This window comes from Rhinoderma darwinii, chromosome 5 (assembly GCF_050947455.1).
Source record: "Rhinoderma darwinii isolate aRhiDar2 chromosome 5, aRhiDar2.hap1, whole genome shotgun sequence".
NCBI lineage: Eukaryota > Metazoa > Chordata > Amphibia > Anura > Rhinodermatidae > Rhinoderma > Rhinoderma darwinii.
This window is the reverse complement of record NC_134691.1, coordinates 214,091,349-214,113,250: the sequence shown is the minus strand read 5'-3', so window position 1 is coordinate 214,113,250 and position 21,902 is coordinate 214,091,349. Positions and strand designations below refer to the sequence as shown.

The window sequence follows — 21,902 nt, the reverse complement described above, 5'->3', positions numbered from 1 at the left end:
GCTTAGCGATCCAAGAGCGTTCCAGACGAAGCCGGCGACGAACTGCGGAGAAGAACCAGCGAAGACGACGATCCAGAAGGGAGAAGCCGCCATCGAGGAAGAAGCTCCGGGAGATCGCTGCCGGGAAGAAGAAGGAGAACTTCGGAGAAGAGCCGCTGCTGAAGGGGATCTTCGAAGAAGCTCGGCCGCAGAAGAAGAAGCTCGACGAGGAACCGCTGCGGAAGAAATTTCGTGGAAGAACCTCGGCCAGCAAGGAGAAGATTTGCATAGCTCCGCCCCCTTCGGGAAAGAGCTATCGAAGATCCTCCCCAAGCGACAGGAACAGCTGGAAGAAGCCATGGCCTCAACCAGCAACCCTGCCACCCAGAAGAAGAAGGCTGATGGACCAGGTGAGCCGGCCCAGGCCAGGACATCTCCTCCTGAAGCCTCCTCAAGCGAACAGGCCACCAGGAAGCCGAACCAGGCTGCTCCAACCCTGGAGCCCTGGATGAAGCAGACGGTGGCCCTGAAGCTCAAGGAGGTGGACGGGAGAGTGCCGGACATGACGGAAGAAGTGTTCTGCCAGAAGATGCTCCTGGATCAGGGCTTCGCTAAGCCGGAGACCATCAGTATCCAGGCCTTCATGACCGGGATGTTCTTCGTGACCTTCGCTTCGATCAACATCTGCAGAAGGTACTGGGAGATGGTGAAAGCGGCGAGGCCTGAATCCCCTTTCTCTCGCTTTGTGGGCAACTGCCCTGTCCAAAGAGAGGAAAGGCGGGTGACGGTCTCAATGCGGAACCCACACACCCCCGGCAAAGACATCACCACGCTCCTGAAGCGGTTCTGCACAGTGGTGAGGGAACCCACCCACATCCTGAACGGACTCGGCTTCTGGACTGGCAAGTGGTCGGTAATCGTCCGACTGAACAAGGATTCGAGCGCGGAAGACGGCCTCCAGCACCTGCCCCAGTCATTCTCGCTGGGCAACTCCTACGGCCTCATCTACTACCCGGACATGCCGCAGATCTGCAGGAGATGCAGCAAGAAGGGTCATTCGGTGAAGGACTGCAAGGAGGACGCCTGCAAGAACTGCCGGGTAACAGGACACGAGACCAAAGACTGCCCGAAACGGACAATGTGCAACCTCTGCGGACAAGCAGCCCACTCTTACAAGGACTGCCCGAAGAGGGATCGATCCTGGGCAACTGTAGCAGCGAAAGCTCCAGCCAGAGGGAACCCCGCCCCAGCCAGAGCTCCAGCGGCACAGAAGACCGGGAAAAAGAAGGATGGTAAGAAGACGACAGTCCCTCCCCCCCCTCTCCCGGCCCTCCCTCGCCCTACCCTTCCCACCCTCCCTCGCCCGGCCCTCCCCACCCCCCCGTCCCCAACCCCTGTCACCCCCACTGAGGCTCTCACCTTCTCCTACCCACCCATCTCAGTGGTCCTGTCACCTGCACCTCTCCCAACCCAGCCTCCCTTCTCCCCAGCTCCAGCAGCACTAACATCTTCCCCTCCAGCTGCTGGAGTCCTCTCCCTGGAGGATTTTCCCCCTCTTGTCTCCTCAGGTGCCATCCAGAGGAAGAGAAAGGTGAGGGACAGCCCAGCTGCTGAGTCCTCAAAGAGACAAGTCGTGGAAATCTGCGAAGATTCCCTTGCGCAGCAGGAGGAAATGGAGCAGATGGTGGAGGAACTCGTGTCTGAACCTGAGGTCATCGACTTCACAACAGACATCCAGGTGGCTACAATCCTGGAACAATTTTTGTCAGAGGGCCTGCTGGATCTTCCGGACCCGCCAGGCTCCAGAGAGGAGGATCCGCCCGACCGGACTGGTAACTAAGGTGTATCGTTTGCACTAACCTTCTTTATTCTCCCCCATGGCTGCTAAACTTAACATCTTTAGCCTCAATGTGAGGAGTGTTAGAGATAGGACTAGATGTCAGATGGTGCTAACTTTTCTTTCCAAGCAGTCGAGTGATGTATTTATGCTGCAGGAATGTACTCTCCCCTCTTCCAGGTCATACCATCATCTGGCCAGGCAGTGGACCCATGGCCCGTCCTACTGGTCTGGTGGGGGCGACTGTAAGTCTGCAGGGGTTGCCATCCTGATTAGGGGAAGCGTATTTACTGTTGACTCTGTCCAGGAGCTCGTCTGCGGCCGCTTGTTGGTCGTAGACGGTTCCTGGGCGGGAGAGCCGATTAGGCTCATCAACGTGTACGCTCCCCCTATGAAGGCTGAGCGCCTGGAACTATTCCAGACCCTGCGGACCCAGCTCGCCACCACTAGGGCAGTGGTGATGGCCGGGGACTTCAACTGCCCCATCGAAGAGGATGGACGAAGTTCCGGCACTTCAATCAAGCTGGATGTCAGTTCCAAACTGCTTATCGAGATGGTAACCGAAGCATCCTTGCAGGACGTTGTGGGCTCCATGGGGATCGGCTCTGTGAACTATTCATGGAGCCGACCCGATGGCTCACTTCGTTCTCGGATTGACTTTGTGTTCACCTCCCGGGCAGTCAAGCAGCATGGGCACTCCATGGTCCCCTGCTTCTTCTCTGACCACAGGGCCATTCTCTTCCAGGGTGCCATCGGCCACGGTTTTCCTCCCGGCCCTGGCTCCTGGAAGCTGAATTGTGCCCTGCTGGAAAGAGAAGAGGTACTGGCGGAACTTAGAGACGCCTATATTGTTTGGAGGAATGATAAAGTTTTCTTTGACAAAACCTGTGACTGGTGGGAATATGTTAAAGTTGAATTTCGTTGTTTCTTTCAGGCAAAAAGTCGTCAACAGGCGTGTGAGAGGAAGAGAGACTTCAGAGAGATGCAGCGTCAGCTGCGATCCCTGCAAGACCTCCTTCAATGCGGCTGGGACGTCAGGAAGGAGCTGGAGGAAGCCAAAAAGGGCCTGAAAAGGCACTTTGAGGAGGAATCCAAGCGAATTGTCTTTCGTTCCAAGGTGGAGAACCTGGAGAAGGGTGAGAAATGTAACTCGTTCTTTTTCAGGAAACTCCATGCCGGCCACACGCCCCTGAAGGAACTCCGAGATGAGACCGGAAACATGCATTCTGGGAAGAAGGAGGTGATGGGAGTCGTCACAGACTACTACCGAAGCCTCTACTCCCGGAAAACCACTGACCCCGAAGCCGCCGATAAATTCCTGTCAGGTATCACTAATCATCTTGATCCTGCAGGTACGGAGGCTATGGACGTACCCCTGACGGTGGAGGAACTGCTCTCTGCCGCTAAATCCTTCAGACCCGGCAGGACCCCGGGCAGTGATGGTCTCCCAGCAGAGCTCTATGTAGCGCTGGGGGACTTGATCTGTCCGGACCTGCTGGAGCTCTATGAGGAGATGGTGGTGGAGGGTAGAATGCCACCGTCCTTGAGAGAAGGCATGATCACGATCTTGTATAAGCGGAAGGGGGAGAGATGTGACCTGAAAAACTGGCGTCCCATCTCTCTCCTGAACGTGGACTACAAGATCCTCGCCAAAGTATTGACCAACAGACTGAAGGTTGTCATCGGACAGATCATCGGATCGGACCAAACCTGCGGCATTCCTGGCCGTAGGGTGGCCGACAGTCTTGCCCTGGTGAGGGACACGGTGCATTACATGCAAAGCCGCCGTACACACGCGGCCCTGGTCAGTCTGGATCAGGAGAAGGCTTTTGACCGGGTCTCTCACGAATTCATGGGTAAGGCTCTGCGTAGGCTGCGGCTTGGCAGGTTGTTCTGTTTGTATGTTAACCTGATGTATTGCGACATTTACAGCTCGGTGCTGGTGAACGGCTGGAAGACTGACCCCTTTCCTGTATCGTCGGGGGTTAGACAAGGCTGTCCTCTTTCACCTCTCCTTTTTGTTTGTGTTATAGAGCTCTTCGCAGAGGCTATCCGGCAGAATGGAGAGATCAGAGGGATCACCGCACCAGGTCCAGGACACTTCGAGGTCAAATGCTCGCTGTACATGGACGACGTGACCGTCTTCTGCGCCGACCAGAGTTCGGTGACTGCACTCGTCCAGACCTGTGAGGAGTTCGGACGCGCTTCAGGGGCAAAAGTCAACTGCGGGAAGTCGGAAGCCATGCTCTTCGGAAAGTGGTACCTGCCTTCTCCTGCCTCCTTCCCGTTTACTATCAAGCCGGACTTCATCAAAATTCTGGGAGTCTGGTTCGGTAAGGAAGGTGCAGCCCTAAAGTCGTGGGAAGAACGCTTGGCCAAAGTCAACCAAAGGATCGGACTGTGGAGCCTCAGACAACTCACTATTGAGGGCAAAGCAATGGTCCTGCGTAACGAAGTCTTGCCTGTGCTACAATACACTGCACAGGCATGGCCCCCTCTTGCAACGGTCTCGAGGGCCATTACCAGGACTGTGTTTCGCTTCATCTGGGGCTCGAAAATGGACAGAGTAAAGCGGACTGTTATGTACAAGGAGCCCCGCAAAGGTGGGAAGGGTATACCCGACATTCCCACTCTGCTGCGGATCGCTTTTGTATGTGACTGTGTTCGTAGGACTCTGAGGACAGCAAACGGCTCTGCGGGCAAGGCCATGTCCCGCTACTTCCTCCTTCCCCTCTGGCGAGGTTTTGGCTGGGATAAGTGGGACAGCTCCTTCCCTTACAACTGGCACGCTCCCTGGTTCTACGGAGATGTCGTCCGGTTTGTGAGGGAGCATCAACTGGAGGGTCTTAAGCCCGACTTGTGGAAACCTAAGACGATCCACAAGCACATCAGAGCAAAGGACCCACTGGAGTTTGTTCCAGGGCTTCATGCCGACACGTTGGAGACTGTTTGGACTAACGTGTCATCTGGCAGGTTGACCAACGGGCACAAGGACATTTCATGGATGGCCATCCAGGGAGGACTGCCTCTTAGGTCATTCATGCATGCCCGCAACCTGTGCAAGACCCGGTACTGCCCCAGGTGCCCCTTCACGGAGGAAACATCTTTGCACATTTTCTGGCAGTGCCCCTTTGCACAGGGTCTGTTGAAAGCCTTGGAACACGAACTCAAGGACTCAGTTCCCAGGAACAGACTGTCGTACCGCTCGGTACTTTATGGACTATTTCCTGGGAATACCACGGATGGAGCAATCCAGGAAGCCTGGCGCCTTATGAACTGTTTTAAGGACGCTATATGGTTCGCCAGGAATCGTCTGATTTTGCGGAGAGAGAGTGTGTCCGTCCAGGACTGCCGCAGGCTGATCCACAGCCTGCTCAGAGACTATTCCACCTGGGACAGCCCGGACGTCGATGAGGAAGAGGACTGATACTCCCCTTCCCCCCACTCTCCCTTCTTGTGTGTTGTCTTTCAATAAAGCTTCGGGCCTGTGATTTCCCGCTTCCCTATCCCCTCCTACCCACTCCCCTATCCCATCACTTGTCTGTAATGCTTTGTTGTTTGGCTTTAGTGAATGCAAGAATGTTAGTGTAGCATGTGGTGTAATGTATAGCATAGGCTAGCCTGTACTGTGTATTATACTGTCATGTTATGTTTGACGACTGTTATTATTTATTATTTGCTGCTTCATGGCTCGCGCTGCGTCGCAGTAATGTTTGTATGATGACGATTGATTGTCAATAAAGCATCTGTTCTTATCAGTTTAATATCTGATACGTCCCCTATCTGGGGACCATATATTAAATGGATTTTTAGAACAGGGAGATGGAAATAGAGCTTGCTCTGTCCACTCCACGCATTGACCTGGTATTGCAGTATTTCCAGGACCGGTGCACCCTTCCCTTATGTGTTGACTAAAATCAGATTCCAAAAGTGTTTTTTCTCTTTGCCATTGTTTCTGTCTTTCTGAAGGGATCTCCCCTTTTAATCCCATTATTTCAACACCTGTTGGACAATGCATTTGTACAGTCATGTGTGATAATGAGCTCATTTATTAAATGCAATTAATGAATACATTGCCACCTCTTGTTGTGTGTGTGTGTGTGTGTGTCTTCTGTGTTTCTGTGTTTCCGGCATTTCACATTGGAACAGCTCATTCACCTTCCTTGTCTTCTCTCCGCCCTCCCTCCCTCCCTCCTAGGTAAGTTAAAGAGCTGCACCTGAGCCAGCCACTGATTGATGCAGCACCACAGTCAAATAGTGGAGTGGAGTGGAGTAGGGGAACAGCAAACAGCCATTAAAGCAGCCAGCCGCCTACCCGCCACAATGGACCTACCTGTGTACACTAGGTGGATGTGATGGAATGTACTGTCGTCCCTACATTTCAAGAAGAAGTAAGAATTGCAGTTGCAACAAACCCTTGCTTGCCTACAAAGAGAGCAGCAATTTGGATTTGTTACTATGTTACCTGGAAGAATAACAAACTGTGCAAGGATGGAGGTTGTAGGAGCAAAGAGAAGTTGTCTGTAAAGTTGGTGGATGCCTATTTTCCATTTTGCAGTCCCTTGTCTCCCTCTTGTGGCCTCCTGGAGGCAAATAAATGTGCAAAAAAAAGACAGCCTGGCGGCCGGCTGTTGCAGTGTTGCCCTCTCAGGCAACACTGAGTGACTGACTGAGCCTCACAGTCTTATATAAAGTTCAGACGGAACTTTGCACGTGTCATAGTGGAGCCCTCAGGATTCCAGAGCCAGCTTTCTGACATCATAATGGGGCCTGCCTCAGAGATAAAAGCCTGGGCCCAGGCAGTGTTGTTCAGTGCTGCTCAGCAGGCAGCACAGGACTGGATTAAAGCTGATACAAGGTGTGAAGGAACAAGGGGTGGCTGTGGGCATGCACTTGCTGCCGCTGCCAGTGTTTATCTGCATGGCAGGAGGGCATTTGGGCGTTGCCAGGAAGGCGTTTTTATGTAGATTCCTCCTCTTTCAGCACTGCATTGTGGTGCAAGCAAAAGAAGCAAATCCTGTCTGGCTTCCTCTCCGGCCTTTATTCACCTCCCGCTTAGTAGCTGTAAATGTGTGTGAGCCTGCAGGGCCCCATGGAATTGCCTAGGAGTAGGCTGAATCGCTGCAAGGGGTGAACAGCAGTATGGGACAGGCTCGGGCAAGGCAAGGGCCGCTCGGGTTATTGCTTCTCGGCCTTTTGGCTAAGATCAAGTGTAGTACCTGCTCAAGCTGAGGTTAGTAATCATCCCTGCCGGTGGTACGTGGGCCATCGTAGGGGGATGACAGAACGCCGAGGTGAGGGCAGGGAACCACAACGGTCATCGCTCTGGTGTACGCATTTGGTTTAAAGGTACCATTTGTAGGTGACCAGGCGACCGCCGGATCGAGGTCATTAGGCCGGGTAGTTTGGAAGCCCGAGTTGCTATGTGCCCCAGGGCTGGTGACCCTGGGGTGCCCTAACTCACTGGGGGTGGGATCCCACTGAGTGAAGGCACACTTGCACGCACTCTCTTTCACGCTATATGAGCACACACCTTTATTCTCCCGGCCTTCTGGCTGGGAGATGAGGAATTTTTTTATACCTGGCGGATGTCCAGGCTGTATCACAGCGCACATCCACTTATTTAATTTTGTTTTTCACTGTGTGTTTGTCACGTTTGTCACAAGGATTTTGGGATGCGGTGCCCTTTTGGGACCCTCCTGAGGTCTAGGGGGAAAATGTGTGGCCTTCTGGTTCCTTTTTCCCCTGCAACCCGGCCTCCCTTCTTCGGAGGGGAGGTGCAACTAGGATGCAGGCTCCTAGGTGGACACTGGGGTGGCAGCCCAGGTAGAAGCCTAGGAGTGTGTTTGGGTCTCCCTAAGCTTCGGCGAGGGGGGACCATCGATCCTTGATCCTCTAGGCCTATGGTTTGGAGGGTCAGGGAATGGTTATGCGGGGCCTCTCTCTTTTAAGAGAAGGGCTGCGATAGACCGCATCCTTGTGCACTTTTTGTGTGGCACCTCTGCACTTTTTATGCACTTGGGTGATAGAAAGCACGACTCGGGCTTTCAATAAAAAAAAAATCTGTTCTTATCAGTTTAATATCTGATACGTCCCCTATCTGGGGACCATATATTAAATGGATTTTTAGAACAGGGAGATGGAAATAGAGCTTGCTCTGTCCACTCCACGCATTGACCTGGTATTGCAGTATTTCCAGGACCGGTGCACCCTTCCCTTATGTGTTGACTAAAATCAGATTCCAAAAGTGTTTTTTCTCTTTGCCATTGTTTCTGTCTTTCTGAAGGGATCTCCCCTTTTAATCCCATTATTTCAACACCTGTTGGACAATGCATTTGTACAGTCATGTGTGATAATGAGCTCATTTATTAAATGCAATTAATGAATACATTGCCACCTCTTGTTGTGTGTGTGTGTGTGTGTGTCTTCTGTGTTTCTGTGTTTCCGGCATTTCACATTGGAACAGCTCATTCACCTTCCTTGTCTTCTCTCCGCCCTCCCTCCCTCCCTCCTAGGTAAGTTAAAGAGCTGCACCTGAGCCAGCCACTGATTGATGCAGCACAACAGTCAAATAGTGGAGTGGAGTGGAGTAGGGGAACAGCAAACAGCCATTAAAGCAGCCAGCCGCCTACCCGCCACAATGGACCTACCTGTGTACACTAGGTGGATGTGATGGAATGTACTGTCGTCCCTACATTTCAAGAAGAAGTAAGAATTGCAGTTGCAACAAACCCTTGCTTGCCTACAAAGAGAGCAGCAATTTGGATTTGTTACTATGTTACCTGGAAGAATAACAAACTGTGCAAGGATGGAGGTTGTAGGAGCAAAGAGAAGTTGTCTGTAAAGTTGGTGGATGCCTATTTTCCATTTTGCAGTCCCTTGTCTCCCTCTTGTGGCCTCCTGGAGGCAAATAAATGTGCAAAAAAAAGACAGCCTGGCGGCCGGCTGTTGCAGTGTTGCCCTCTCAGGCAACACTGAGTGACTGACTGAGCCTCACAGTCTTATATAAAGTTCAGACGGAACTTTGCACGTGTCATAGTGGAGCCCTCAGGATTCCAGAGCCAGCTTTCTGACATCATAATGGGGCCTGCCTCAGAGATAAAAGCCTGGGCCCAGGCAGTGTTGTTCAGTGCTGCTCAGCAGGCAGCACAGGACTGGATTAAAGCTGATACAAGGTGTGAAGGAACAAGGGGTGGCTGTGGGCATGCACTTGCTGCCGCTGCCAGTGTTTATCTGCATGGCAGGAGGGCATTTGGGCGTTGCCAGGAAGGCGTTTTTATGTAGATTCCTCCTCTTTCAGCACTGCATTGTGGTGCAAGCAAAAGAAGCAAATCCTGTCTGGCTTCCTCTCCGGCCTTTATTCACCTCCCGCTTAGTAGCTGTAAATGTGTGTGAGCCTGCAGGGCCCCATGGAATTGCCTAGGAGTAGGCTGAATCGCTGCAAGGGGTGAACAGCAGTATGGGACAGGCTCGGGCAAGGCAAGGGCCGCTCGGGTTATCGCTTCTCGGCCTTTTGGCTAAGATCAAGTGTAGTATCTGTTCTTATCAGTTTAATATCTGATACGTCCCCTATCTGGGGACCATATATTAAATGGATTTTTAGAACAGGGAGATGGAAATAGAGCTTGCTCTGTCCACTCCACGCATTGACCTGGTATTGCAGTATTTCCAGGACCGGTGCACCCTTCCCTTATGTGTTGACTAAAATCAGATTCCAAAAGTGTTTTTTCTCTTTGCCATTGTTTCTGTCTTTCTGAAGGGATCTCCCCTTTTAATCCCATTATTTCAACACCTGTTGGACAATGCATTTGTACAGTCATGTGTGATAATGAGCTCATTTATTAAATGCAATTAATGAATACATTGCCACCTCTTGTTGTGTGTGTGTGTGTGTGTGTCTTCTGTGTTTCTGTGTTTCCGGCATTTCACATTGGAACAGCTCATTCACCTTCCTTGTCTTCTCTCCGCCCTCCCTCCCTCCCTCCTAGGTAAGTTAAAGAGCTGCACCTGAGCCAGCCACTGATTGATGCAGCACCACAGTCAAATAGTGGAGTGGAGTGGAGTAGGGGAACAGCAAACAGCCATTAAAGCAGCCAGCCGCCTACCCGCCACAATGGACCTACCTGTGTACACTAGGTGGATGTGATGGAATGTACTGTCGTCCCTACATTTCAAGAAGAAGTAAGAATTGCAGTTGCAACAAACCCTTGCTTGCCTACAAAGAGAGCAGCAATTTGGATTTGTTACTATGTTACCTGGAAGAATAACAAACTGTGCAAGGATGGAGGTTGTAGGAGCAAAGAGAAGTTGTCTGTAAAGTTGGTGGATGCCTATTTTCCATTTTGCAGTCCCTTGTCTCCCTCTTGTGGCCTCCTGGAGGCAAATAAATGTGCAAAAAAAAGACAGCCTGGCGGCCGGCTGTTGCAGTGTTGCCCTCTCAGGCAACACTGAGTGACTGACTGAGCCTCACAGTCTTATATAAAGTTCAGACGGAACTTTGCACGTGTCATAGTGGAGCCCTCAGGATTCCAGAGCCAGCTTTCTGACATCATAATGGGGCCTGCCTCAGAGATAAAAGCCTGGGCCCAGGCAGTGTTGTTCAGTGCTGCTCAGCAGGCAGCACAGGACTGGATTAAAGCTGATACAAGGTGTGAAGGAACAAGGGGTGGCTGTGGGCATGCACTTGCTGCCGCTGCCAGTGTTTATCTGCATGGCAGGAGGGCATTTGGGCGTTGCCAGGAAGGCGTTTTTATGTAGATTCCTCCTCTTTCAGCACTGCATTGTGGTGCAAGCAAAAGAAGCAAATCCTGTCTGGCTTCCTCTCCGGCCTTTATTCACCTCCCGCTTAGTAGCTGTAAATGTGTGTGAGCCTGCAGGGCCCCATGGAATTGCCTAGGAGTAGGCTGAATCGCTGCAAGGGGTGAACAGCAGTATGGGACAGGCTCGGGCAAGGCAAGGGCCGCTCGGGTTATCGCTTCTCGGCCTTTTGGCTAAGATCAAGTGTAGTATCTGTTCTTATCAGTTTAATATCTGATACGTCCCCTATCTGGGGACCATATATTAAATGGATTTTTAGAACAGGGAGATGGAAATAGAGCTTGCTCTGTCCACTCCACGCATTGACCTGGTATTGCAGTATTTCCAGGACCGGTGCACCCTTCCCTTATGTGTTGACTAAAATCAGATTCCAAAAGTGTTTTTTCTCTTTGCCATTGTTTCTGTCTTTCTGAAGGGATCTCCCCTTTTAATCCCATTATTTCAACACCTGTTGGACAATGCATTTGTACAGTCATGTGTGATAATGAGCTCATTTATTAAATGCAATTAATGAATACATTGCCACCTCTTGTTGTGTGTGTGTGTGTGTGTGTCTTCTGTGTTTCTGTGTTTCCGGCATTTCACATTGGAACAGCTCATTCACCTTCCTTGTCTTCTCTCCGCCCTCCCTCCCTCCCTCCTAGGTAAGTTAAAGAGCTGCACCTGAGCCAGCCACTGATTGATGCAGCACCACAGTCAAATAGTGGAGTGGAGTGGAGTAGGGGAACAGCAAACAGCCATTAAAGCAGCCAGCCGCCTACCCGCCACAATGGACCTACCTGTGTACACTAGGTGGATGTGATGGAATGTACTGTCGTCCCTACATTTCAAGAAGAAGTAAGAATTGCAGTTGCAACAAACCCTTGCTTGCCTACAAAGAGAGCAGCAATTTGGATTTGTTACTATGTTACCTGGAAGAATAACAAACTGTGCAAGGATGGAGGTTGTAGGAGCAAAGAGAAGTTGTCTGTAAAGTTGGTGGATGCCTATTTTCCATTTTGCAGTCCCTTGTCTCCCTCTTGTGGCCTCCTGGAGGCAAATAAATGTGCAAAAAAAAGACAGCCTGGCGGCCGGCTGTTGCAGTGTTGCCCTCTCAGGCAACACTGAGTGACTGACTGAGCCTCACAGTCTTATATAAAGTTCAGACGGAACTTTGCACGTGTCATAGTGGAGCCCTCAGGATTCCAGAGCCAGCTTTCTGACATCATAATGGGGCCTGCCTCAGAGATAAAAGCCTGGGCCCAGGCAGTGTTGTTCAGTGCTGCTCAGCAGGCAGCACAGGACTGGATTAAAGCTGATACAAGGTGTGAAGGAACAAGGGGTGGCTGTGGGCATGCACTTGCTGCCGCTGCCAGTGTTTATCTGCATGGCAGGAGGGCATTTGGGCGTTGCCAGGAAGGCGTTTTTATGTAGATTCCTCCTCTTTCAGCACTGCATTGTGGTGCAAGCAAAAGAAGCAAATCCTGTCTGGCTTCCTCTCCGGCCTTTATTCACCTCCCGCTTAGTAGCTGTAAATGTGTGTGAGCCTGCAGGGCCCCATGGAATTGCCTAGGAGTAGGCTGAATCGCTGCAAGGGGTGAACAGCAGTATGGGACAGGCTCGGGCAAGGCAAGGGCCGCTCGGGTTATCGCTTCTCGGCCTTTTGGCTAAGATCAAGTGTAGTATCTGTTCTTATCAGTTTAATATCTGATACGTCCCCTATCTGGGGACCATATATTAAATGGATTTTTAGAACAGGGAGATGGAAATAGAGCTTGCTCTGTCCACTCCACGCATTGACCTGGTATTGCAGTATTTCCAGGACCGGTGCACCCTTCCCTTATGTGTTGACTAAAATCAGATTCCAAAAGTGTTTTTTCTCTTTGCCATTGTTTCTGTCTTTCTGAAGGGATCTCCCCTTTTAATCCCATTATTTCAACACCTGTTGGACAATGCATTTGTACAGTCATGTGTGATAATGAGCTCATTTATTAAATGCAATTAATGAATACATTGCCACCTCTTGTTGTGTGTGTGTGTGTGTGTGTCTTCTGTGTTTCTGTGTTTCCGGCATTTCACATTGGAACAGCTCATTCACCTTCCTTGTCTTCTCTCCGCCCTCCCTCCCTCCCTCCTAGGTAAGTTAAAGAGCTGCACCTGAGCCAGCCACTGATTGATGCAGCACCACAGTCAAATAGTGGAGTGGAGTGGAGTAGGGGAACAGCAAACAGCCATTAAAGCAGCCAGCCGCCTACCCGCCACAATGGACCTACCTGTGTACACTAGGTGGATGTGATGGAATGTACTGTCGTCCCTACATTTCAAGAAGAAGTAAGAATTGCAGTTGCAACAAACCCTTGCTTGCCTACAAAGAGAGCAGCAATTTGGATTTGTTACTATGTTACCTGGAAGAATAACAAACTGTGCAAGGATGGAGGTTGTAGGAGCAAAGAGAAGTTGTCTGTAAAGTTGGTGGATGCCTATTTTCCATTTTGCAGTCCCTTGTCTCCCTCTTGTGGCCTCCTGGAGGCAAATAAATGTGCAAAAAAAAGACAGCCTGGCGGCCGGCTGTTGCAGTGTTGCCCTCTCAGGCAACACTGAGTGACTGACTGAGCCTCACAGTCTTATATAAAGTTCAGACGGAACTTTGCACGTGTCATAGTGGAGCCCTCAGGATTCCAGAGCCAGCTTTCTGACATCATAATGGGGCCTGCCTCAGAGATAAAAGCCTGGGCCCAGGCAGTGTTGTTCAGTGCTGCTCAGCAGGCAGCACAGGACTGGATTAAAGCTGATACAAGGTGTGAAGGAACAAGGGGTGGCTGTGGGCATGCACTTGCTGCCGCTGCCAGTGTTTATCTGCATGGCAGGAGGGCATTTGGGCGTTGCCAGGAAGGCGTTTTTATGTAGATTCCTCCTCTTTCAGCACTGCATTGTGGTGCAAGCAAAAGAAGCAAATCCTGTCTGGCTTCCTCTCCGGCCTTTATTCACCTCCCGCTTAGTAGCTGTAAATGTGTGTGAGCCTGCAGGGCCCCATGGAATTGCCTAGGAGTAGGCTGAATCGCTGCAAGGGGTGAACAGCAGTATGGGACAGGCTCGGGCAAGGCAAGGGCCGCTCGGGTTATCGCTTCTCGGCCTTTTGGCTAAGATCAAGTGTAGTATCTGTTCTTATCAGTTTAATATCTGATACGTCCCCTATCTGGGGACCATATATTAAATGGATTTTTAGAACAGGGAGATGGAAATAGAGCTTGCTCTGTCCACTCCACGCATTGACCTGGTATTGCAGTATTTCCAGGACCGGTGCACCCTTCCCTTATGTGTTGACTAAAATCAGATTCCAAAAGTGTTTTTTCTCTTTGCCATTGTTTCTGTCTTTCTGAAGGGATCTCCCCTTTTAATCCCATTATTTCAACACCTGTTGGACAATGCATTTGTACAGTCATGTGTGATAATGAGCTCATTTATTAAATGCAATTAATGAATACATTGCCACCTCTTGTTGTGTGTGTGTGTGTGTGTGTCTTCTGTGTTTCTGTGTTTCCGGCATTTCACATTGGAACAGCTCATTCACCTTCCTTGTCTTCTCTCCGCCCTCCCTCCCTCCCTCCTAGGTAAGTTAAAGAGCTGCACCTGAGCCAGCCACTGATTGATGCAGCACCACAGTCAAATAGTGGAGTGGAGTGGAGTAGGGGAACAGCAAACAGCCATTAAAGCAGCCAGCCGCCTACCCGCCACAATGGACCTACCTGTGTACACTAGGTGGATGTGATGGAATGTACTGTCGTCCCTACATTTCAAGAAGAAGTAAGAATTGCAGTTGCAACAAACCCTTGCTTGCCTACAAAGAGAGCAGCAATTTGGATTTGTTACTATGTTACCTGGAAGAATAACAAACTGTGCAAGGATGGAGGTTGTAGGAGCAAAGAGAAGTTGTCTGTAAAGTTGGTGGATGCCTATTTTCCATTTTGCAGTCCCTTGTCTCCCTCTTGTGGCCTCCTGGAGGCAAATAAATGTGCAAAAAAAAGACAGCCTGGCGGCCGGCTGTTGCAGTGTTGCCCTCTCAGGCAACACTGAGTGACTGACTGAGCCTCACAGTCTTATATAAAGTTCAGACGGAACTTTGCACGTGTCATAGTGGAGCCCTCAGGATTCCAGAGCCAGCTTTCTGACATCATAATGGGGCCTGCCTCAGAGATAAAAGCCTGGGCCCAGGCAGTGTTGTTCAGTGCTGCTCAGCAGGCAGCACAGGACTGGATTAAAGCTGATACAAGGTGTGAAGGAACAAGGGGTGGCTGTGGGCATGCACTTGCTGCCGCTGCCAGTGTTTATCTGCATGGCAGGAGGGCATTTGGGCGTTGCCAGGAAGGCGTTTTTATGTAGATTCCTCCTCTTTCAGCACTGCATTGTGGTGCAAGCAAAAGAAGCAAATCCTGTCTGGCTTCCTCTCCGGCCTTTATTCACCTCCCGCTTAGTAGCTGTAAATGTGTGTGAGCCTGCAGGGCCCCATGGAATTGCCTAGGAGTAGGCTGAATCGCTGCAAGGGGTGAACAGCAGTATGGGACAGGCTCGGGCAAGGCAAGGGCCGCTCGGGTTATCGCTTCTCGGCCTTTTGGCAAGATCAGGTGTAGTATTTCTGCATCTGGTTTTGTTGGGAGGTGTCCGGGGTACCCTGCTCCTTGGCCTTGGGGGATCGTCTCTTTTCACAGAGAGACTTCACCCCCTTGCTGCTATTTGGGGAGTGGGCTTAGCCCCCGGACAACGAGTTGCGATCGCGCCTTACCCAAGAGGTCAACCGGCCTTGAGGCGTTTTTCTAAGAGCGTTCCGAGGGCGTTTATCGGGCTTCGTAGGTGTCTGGGGTACCCTAATCCTTGGCCTTGGGGGAGGGTTCCACTTAATTGTGGAATCTGAGCCCTTGCTGCTATAAGGGACAGGCTTAGCCCCCAGGCACTGAAAATGCCATATACATTTGGATTTGCATCCGGGGACACCCGGTTGCGCCAGTCCGTCCGCATCGAGGTGGAAGAAGGCCATCGCCAGCGGAAGAACCTTCGCTTCATTGTGGAGGTGATTCTGCTGGACTTCCTGGGGCTCAAGCGGGCGGACATCCTGTGTCTCAACGACCAGGAAAGCCGCGGTCGGTACACCGTATCCTTTACGGCCGCGGCATGTTGCGACAACATGCACAAAAGATTGTCTGATGCGGACCAGAGTGAGGAGCGGCTAAATGGACTGAACTTTTTATTCCTCTACGGGGAGGAAGAAGTCCCGCTCGTGATGTGCATGTTCAGTCCATTTGTCTCAGAGTGTGACATTGAAACCTTCCTCAGTCGTTACTGCAGGGAGGTCCGCTTCTCACATAAAATCTTGAACACCCAGAGCTTCTGGAATGGCAAAAGAAAATATTGGGTGAAGTTCCGCCAGGATCCCAATGGCATTGGAGGCTTACATCACCCACCCCAGAACTTTGCCATTGGGAAGAATCGAGGATTCCTATTTTACCCCCAGATGCCAATAGCCTGCCGGAACTGCTTGAGATATGGCCACACCAGAGAACATTGTGACCGGCCCCATGTGGTGCAGTGTAACAGGTGTGGCCAGGTTGGACACGTAGCGGCAAAATGCAGTTCCGAGGTGTTGTGCAATCTGTGCGGCATGACTGGGCATGCTTTTAAAGATTGCCCCCGCAGAGCGAAATCTGGGCCACCCAGACCAGGGCCAGAGCGGCAGTTTGCAACATGTGCAGACGCCGCTGGTAATGCCCCAAAACGAGCATTGACGACTGAGGGGTCCAGGCCAAAGTCCTTCACAGCTCCATCGGGGGGCCCACCGATGTCAGCCTCGAGGGACGGCCATAGGGATTCCACCGGGTCCAGGCAGAGCAGGAGGAATTCTGACTCTGCTGGACATAAGTTGACCGGCACCTCTGCAAACAGGTCCTCTGCTCCGCCTGCAGTGGACCCTGTTGAGGCAGTGGTTAGCGACAGGCGTCGTGGCTCCGTAGGTTCTGCAGTAGGACCTGACGCCTGTCCCAAGAGTGTGGGCATGGAGCGGAGACACTCTGTGTCAGACGAGGGCTCCATTAAGAAAACCCTAAAATATGCTGGATTGGAGCCTCGTTTTGACCATTTCCGGTCAACGGGGGGGTCGGAGCAAAGTTCCTCCACTGCGGTTGTGGAGGGGCTTGCGATGAAGGCTCCCCGTAAGCAGGCAAAGGTTGCCAAGAGCGATGGGACCTCACAGGCCCCTGTGCAGCTGCCCAGGAAGGACATCAGCGATATCTTCAGCCAGGGGCCAGAGATGGGTGAGAGCGACTTCGAGGAGATGGATAGGAGCCATTCTGCAAAGAGACAGCGAGAGGAAGAGGAGTCCGGAGTTCGGAGGAAAGCTGCCTATCGGAGTTCGGATGAGAGCAGTGTGGGGGTTGGAGCCGCCCACGTATCTGGCTCTGACCCTACCAACATCCAAGATTTATTGACCCCTCAAAAAGGGGGTCCAGACTCGCAGCTGATCTCCGAGTACGACTCTTCTGGTTCGGACCCTGACCTCAACTAAGACTATGTTGGTTCCTATCAAAGTCGCCTCACTAAATGTGAGGTCCCTAAAGAGCCCTGTCCGCAGGACTGCTTTATTTTCATTTTTAGAGACTGTGGACTTTGACCTTTGCCTGCTTCAAGAATGTGGAATCCCTAATGACTTGGAATATCAAGATTTAAAGATGGACTGGAAACTAGGCCCCTCAGTCTGGTCTGGTGGAAATGACTGTCGCTCTGCGGGGGTTGGATTGCTCTGCCGAGGTCGTTTTATCTCCATCCAAACAGTGACTGAAATCATGCCCGGCAGAGCTATTTTAATACATTTGCTTTTTAATGGAACTTTAATTCGTGTTTTAAACGTTTATGCCCCTCCTACCAAACAGGAGAGGGCAGAACTATTAGAGATTTTACCATTGTTTTGTGTTGGGTCTACCCCCCTGCTGGTGGGTGGTGATTTTAACTGTGTGCGAGATGGAGAACACCGCCAGGGTGGGGATTTTAATCGAAAAATTGACCGTACTTCTTACCTGCTCAAGAATTTTATTGGTGATTTTAAATTGAAAGATTGCTGGAGGGAACTCTTGCCTGCGGACCCAGGCCCCACCTGGTCCAATGGAAGAGTGAGCTCCAGAATTGATTTTATTTTCACTTCTAATAGTTTTATTCCCAAAAAATGTTTGCTTTTAACAAATATTTTATCTGATCACAAGCTCCTTTCAGTGCACCTGGAGCTAGAGGGAGAGCAAAAAGCTTGTAGGGGTCCCTGGAGACTAAACACCACACTCCTGGAGGACCCCATCATTAAAGAGGAGTTTGTGCGGACCTACCAGTGTTGGCAGTCCCATAGAGCGCCCAGTCAGCCTATGCTACACTGGTGGGAGGGCATTAAACCCAAAATCAGAGCTTTTTTTATTCGAGCAGGTAAGAAGAAAGCAAAAGAGAAAAAACAATGGTTTTATGTTCTTAATAAACGTTTACATGTACTTTTTAAATTGAAGGAGATTGGTATGGATGTTGATGATGATATCTTAAATCTTAAAGCTGAAATAAAATATGCCATAGAAGAGAAAGGGAAACAAATAATTTTTAATTCACATGTAAAGCACCTCGAGGATGGCGAGAAGTGTTCCCGGTTCTTCTTCAAAAAGGTAATGGATAAACGAGATGTCATTTTAAACCTTGAAGGAGAAACCACTATGGTCGGCATTTTAAATTCTGCTTTTAATTTCTACCAATCTCTTTTTAACAAGAAAAATATTGATCCTTCCTTTTTAGAACATGTTCTTAATTCCCTTGATGCCAAGCTAGATATTTTAGACCAGGAAGTTTTATCCCGTAATATTACCTTGGAGGAACTTTTATTTGCTTTTAAAAGTTTTTCTAATGGGAAAGCTCCTGGGGAAGATGGTCTGCCCATCGAATTTTATCATGCTTTTTGGGAAATTTTAAAGAATGACATGTTTTTATTGTATAAGGAAGTTTTTATTACTGAAGAGCTGCCCCCTTCCTGGAGGAGGGGGATTGTGTCCTTAATTTTTAAAAAAGGTGAGAGGGACCAGTTAAAAAACTGGCGCCCTATTACTCTTTTAAACGTTGATTGTAAAATTTTAGCTAAACTAATAACAATCCGTTTTAAACCTTTTATTCATAAATTAATCCATCCAAACCAGGTATGTGGGGTACCTGGGAGGTCAATTACTGAGTCCCTGAATATTTTACGTGACATCATTTGGTATTTTAAAGAAAGGGGTCAAAGCCTTGCTATTTTATCCTTAGATTTCGAGAAGGCTTTTGACCGGGTCTCCCATGAATATCTTTTTATGGTTCTTAAAAAGATGGCTGTTCCTGAAATTATTTTAACACGTATTAAGCTTTTATATCGATCCTGTTTTAGCCAAATTTCTATCAACGGATTTTTAACTAAAGGTGTTCCTCTTTTATCAGGGGTGAAACAGGGGTGCCCGTTGTCTCCGCTCCTTTTTATTTGTGCCATAGAACCTCTGTTCACCCTAATAAGAGATGATAAAGTCATCAGAGGCGTGCCCATACCTGGAGGAAGGGGGAACCAGGTAAAAATCCTAGGCTATATGGATGACGCCACCGTCCTATGCCCAGACGCCGCTTCTATGAGACGGGCATTGAGGAACACCGGCTTTTTTTGTGAAGCCTCTGGTTTTAAATTAAACGTTGATAAGTGTGACTGTTTTTATACTGGTGTATGGGATTCCTCTGTGACACCAGGAGTTAACATGCAGCAGGATCAGATAAAAATTTTAGGAATTGTTTTTAATCAAGAAAACGATGGGAGACCCAATTGGGATTCAGTAATTGCCAAAATGGAAAAAAAGGTTTTAATGTGGAATTTGAGAAATCTCACCATGGAGGGAAAAGTTTTAATAATTAAATCTGTTTTATTACCCATAATGCTTTATGTAGCTATGGTTTTCCCTCCAACAATTTTATATATTAAAAAAGTGACCAGGATCTGTTTTATGTTTTTATGGGGTTCCAAAATGGAAAAACTAAAACGTGATTTTATGTACAGATGTAAGGACAATGGCGGGAGAGATGTTCCTAACCTTTTTAACTTCTTTTACATTAAATACTTTTGCTTCTGTTTTAAAATGTATAATTCTGATGGTATTTTTAGCTACTTTTTAAAGTACGCTACGGGCATGATTTTTAAACGATGGTTTCGTGTCCCTTTGAATTCTCCTGTGCTTCTGTGTCCCCCAAAACAATATGCGGTGCTCGAAAAAACTGTCAGGCTCCTAGGTCTCCAAGAATTGGAGCCTGACATATTGGGGGACCAGAAAAAAGTGTCACTCTCCTGTAGGCGGCAGGAGGATACACTGGCAGTTTCAAATTTCTCACAGGCAAGGTCCAAGGTGGTGTGGCGGAACGTTTTCGGGAAATTTATGGCAAATGTGCACAAGGACCTTGCCTGGGCAATCGTTCACCAGTGCCTCCCTACTCGTGAATTCCAGCATAGGCGAGGACTGGTGGCGAGAGCCAAGTGCCCGAGAGACAGGTGTGGTGACGACGAGACGATAATGCACCTGTTTTGGAACTGCCCATATGCACAGGAGGTTTGGAGGAAGGTAGGCCCATTGCTGAAATGGGCCTGCGGTCTTAAAGATCTTAAATTTGAATACGTGTTTTATGGTCTTTTTAACTGCCCAAGTTTTAAACAGCAAATGGTCTGTTGGATCATTTTAAACTGTTTTAAGAATGCCATTTGGAAGGTTAGGAACATTCTGCTTTTTAAACATGATTTTATTGACGTTAAAAATTGTGTGAAATATGCCCTAAGTGAAATGTATATTTATTATCTTAGGGACAAAAAGCAGCTAGGGGTAAAAGAAGCAACATCCATGTGGTGTTTGCAAATGTGGAATACCATAACATTGTAAATAAAAATGGTTTTATTCTTTTATGTCTTTTATGCCCTGTATAAATTTTATCCTGCTATTGTTCTGTACTTTTATTATAACATCTGTATTAATGGTCTTATTATTATTACTTTTGTATTCATTTAAATGTATGAATATTCATGTATTATGCTGTTGATTTTATCTTGTGGTTTCAATTTTAAAAAAAAGTCTGTAAAATATATTATTTTTGCCAATAAAAAACTTTGTTGAAACCTTATCTGTTCTTATCAGTTTAATATCTGATACGTCCCCTATCTGGGGACCATATATTAAATGGATTTTTAGAACAGGGAGATGGAAATAGAGCTTGCTCTGTCCACTCCACGCATTGACCTGGTATTGCAGTATTTCCAGGACCGGTGCACCCTTCCCTTATGTGTTGACTAAAATCAGATTCCAAAAGTGTTTTTTCTCTTTGCCATTGTTTCTGTCTTTCTGAAGGGATCTCCCCTTTTAATCCCATTATTTCAACACCTGTTGGACAATGCATTTGTACAGTCATGTGTGATAATGAGCTCATTTATTAAATGCAATTAATGAATACATTGCCACCTCTTGTTGTGTGTGTGTGTGTGTGTGTCTTCTGTGTTTCTGTGTTTCCGGCATTTCACATTGGAACAGCTCATTCACCTTCCTTGTCTTCTCTCCGCCCTCCCTCCCTCCCTCCTAGGTAAGTTAAAGAGCTGCACCTGAGCCAGCCACTGATTGATGCAGCACCACAGTCAAATAGTGGAGTGGAGTGGAGTAGGGGAACAGCAAACAGCCATTAAAGCAGCCAGCCGCCTACCCGCCACAATGGACCTACCTGTGTACACTAGGTGGATGTGATGGAATGTACTGTCGTCCCTACATTTCAAGAAGAAGTAAGAATTGCAGTTGCAACAAACCCTTGCTTGCCTACAAAGAGAGCAGCAATTTGGATTTGTTACTATGTTACCTGGAAGAATAACAAACTGTGCAAGGATGGAGGTTGTAGGAGCAAAGAGAAGTTGTCTGTAAAGTTGGTGGATGCCTATTTTCCATTTTGCAGTCCCTTGTCTCCCTCTTGTGGCCTCCTGGAGGCAAATAAATGTGCAAAAAAAAGACAGCCTGGCGGCCGGCTGTTGCAGTGTTGCCCTCTCAGGCAACACTGAGTGACTGACTGAGCCTCACAGTCTTATATAAAGTTCAGACGGAACTTTGCACGTGTCATAGTGGAGCCCTCAGGATTCCAGAGCCAGCTTTCTGACATCATAATGGGGCCTGCCTCAGAGATAAAAGCCTGGGCCCAGGCAGTGTTGTTCAGTGCTGCTCAGCAGGCAGCACAGGACTGGATTAAAGCT

At 49.0% G+C, this 21,902-nt stretch overlaps 5 non-coding genes and 3 pseudogenes across 5 annotated transcripts; all 8 read left to right on the top strand.

Moving 5' to 3' along the window:
* Window positions 1-5,542: 5,542 nt before the first annotated feature.
* On the top strand, window positions 5,543-5,714 carry LOC142653806 (U2 spliceosomal RNA; annotated as a pseudogene).
* Window positions 5,715-6,996: 1,282 nt separating this feature from the next.
* LOC142654743 (U2 spliceosomal RNA) lies at window positions 6,997-7,066 on the top strand (annotated as a pseudogene).
* Window positions 7,067-7,829: 763 nt separating this feature from the next.
* On the top strand, window positions 7,830-8,031 carry LOC142654152 (U2 spliceosomal RNA; annotated as a pseudogene).
* Window positions 8,032-9,313: 1,282 nt separating this feature from the next.
* LOC142653358 (U2 spliceosomal RNA) lies at window positions 9,314-9,504 on the top strand. The gene has a single exon (XR_012848294.1). It is a non-coding gene; the product is annotated as a U2 spliceosomal RNA (small nuclear RNA).
* A 1,282-nt stretch (window positions 9,505-10,786) lies between these two features.
* Window positions 10,787-10,977, top strand: LOC142653357 (U2 spliceosomal RNA). Its single transcript, XR_012848293.1, has one exon. It is a non-coding gene; the product is annotated as a U2 spliceosomal RNA (small nuclear RNA).
* A 1,282-nt stretch (window positions 10,978-12,259) lies between these two features.
* LOC142653355 (U2 spliceosomal RNA) lies at window positions 12,260-12,450 on the top strand. Its single transcript, XR_012848291.1, has one exon. It is a non-coding gene; the product is annotated as a U2 spliceosomal RNA (small nuclear RNA).
* Window positions 12,451-13,732: 1,282 nt separating this feature from the next.
* On the top strand, window positions 13,733-13,923 carry LOC142653354 (U2 spliceosomal RNA). Its single transcript, XR_012848290.1, has one exon. It is a non-coding gene; the product is annotated as a U2 spliceosomal RNA (small nuclear RNA).
* A 6,835-nt stretch (window positions 13,924-20,758) lies between these two features.
* On the top strand, window positions 20,759-20,950 carry LOC142653944 (U2 spliceosomal RNA). The gene has a single exon (XR_012848779.1). It is a non-coding gene; the product is annotated as a U2 spliceosomal RNA (small nuclear RNA).
* Window positions 20,951-21,902: the final 952 nt, after the last annotated feature.